Consider the following 2,051-nt stretch of genomic DNA (forward strand, 5'->3'; position numbering starts at 1 on the left):
GGTTTTAGAGTTCCTGTTAAATTCTCTCTGCCTGCACACTTAGCATGCAGATGATTTAACTCCTTGTTGGCATCAGGCATGGCACCATGGTATCCTGAGCTTCTTCCAGGTTCTTTCTTACAGCACACATCCATCACGATACCCGGGATACATCCTTCAAGAATGAGGGATTTCAATTGCAAGAGATCAAAACTCTGTAACATTTTACACTCTCTGTGATAAGTCTCAAAATGTAATTTCTCATTTGTGACCTTATCTCTGTAAATGGCTTTCAGCCGTGGTTTTGCTAATTCTGTGTCATGTAGTTATTTGAAATATCTTCTGCCAAACAAAACTGGGAGGGTGGAGGGTCTGTTGCACTGTTTCATTTTTTCATGATTTCCAAGAGATTTTAATGCTCAAGGTTGTGATTTTAAAACAAAATAAGAGAGGGTAAGACAACAAACCAACTCCATGGACAAATCACAGAAAAGTAAGGTTTAATTTTGGATACCTGAAATAAAGATTGAGTTATAAAATGCAGATTTTCTTTGTCTGTTGCCTTCTCTTTCCTTTAGTGAAGAGAAATTGCGGGGTCCAGTCCATGGCCAGATGCTCTCTATGTGTCTTCCTTTAGAGTTTCATGTAAAACTTGGCTTTTATCTGCTTCTTCACTGAAGTGCAATTCTAGCTTTTTGTTTGGCTCCTGCAGCTGCTGCTCCTGATCATTCAAAATCAAAATTGATTGTGCCTGATGCTTCCTATGTAATGCGTTATTTGATCTTCCTGCACTGTCAAACCTCTCATGGGTGATGAATTTTCACTGAAACTTTTTAAATTTTTCTCTCACAGTCTCTGGGCTTTGTCAGCTTTCTTTTCTTTTCTTTTCTTTTCTTTTCTTTTCTTTTCTTTTCTTTTCTTTTCTTTTCTTTTCTTTTCTTTTCTTTTCTTTTCTTTTCTTTTCTTTTCTTTTCTTTTCTTTTCTTTTCTTTTCTTTTCTTTTCTTTTCTTTTCTTTTCTTTTCTTTTCTTTTCTTTTCTTTTCTTTTCTTTTTCTTTTTCTTTTTCTTTTTCTTTTCTCTTACTGAAATTCCATTTGAATTCTGCAAGTTGTAGGTGCAGTGAGTGGTGTTCCATCTGTGCCACATGAAGCCATCCTGTAAAATCAAATATTCTGCAAGGATGCTTTATTTTTCTTATGGGATAGTCTGTCACAGGACCTACACTCCAGACTTTCTGCAGAAAGGAGTCTTTCTGCAGATCAGGGGTGCACTTGCTGTGGAGTAGTGGAACTGTCTCCATTGTTACATTCAGCTTGTCCATAATTTCTGATGAGGAATTTCTGGCTGTACCTACTTGTAAGAGCGCACAAAGCCAGAGCTTTGGTTCGTTAACAACATTCTGTAGTTTAGTGCTGGAACGGATTATTGCAGCACGGAAATTCACTAGGAAATCAGATGAGTGCTTCAAAGCACTCAATTTCTTCCTTTTCACAAACTGGCAGATTATACCTGTATTTGGATTCTCCTACACACATTTGAAATCCAGCACCTTCTTCTGAGCCCTTTGTCCGGGTGAAAAGGGAACAAGAAGACTGGGCTAAAGCTTCAAGCCTTTTAGCTACCAAAACTGCAATCACAGCTCCACTGAGCATATAAACCAGGCCTTTGGTTCTTCCTTTCCTCATCCTTGCTTCCTCTTGATTGTTTTTCTCATCAACAGAGAGACCATTCATTAGGTTCCCGGTTTTCTGTTTCACTAATTCATGGATGTTGGCCTGGTCCTGGAGACAGTCTCCTTGAGAAGATGCCCACATCTGGCGGTAGAGAGGAAACAGCCATACCACGCTCCTTTTTGCCTGCTCCCATTTGTTGCATTCTCTAAATCCTTTTTTAAATTGCTAATATGCTGGAGATTGCCCCATGTTCATAAGTAAGAAGAATTAGAAGCTTACGGAAGTTTTCTAAGCATGGAGAGAAGTAAAAAAATGCTACTATTAAACACAGGTGAAAATAAGGAGGAATAAAATAAAGACCAGCTGCACAGCCACTGTTGCATATAAAATATGTGAGA

This window comes from Prinia subflava, chromosome Z (assembly GCF_021018805.1).
Source record: "Prinia subflava isolate CZ2003 ecotype Zambia chromosome Z, Cam_Psub_1.2, whole genome shotgun sequence".
NCBI lineage: Eukaryota > Metazoa > Chordata > Aves > Passeriformes > Cisticolidae > Prinia > Prinia subflava.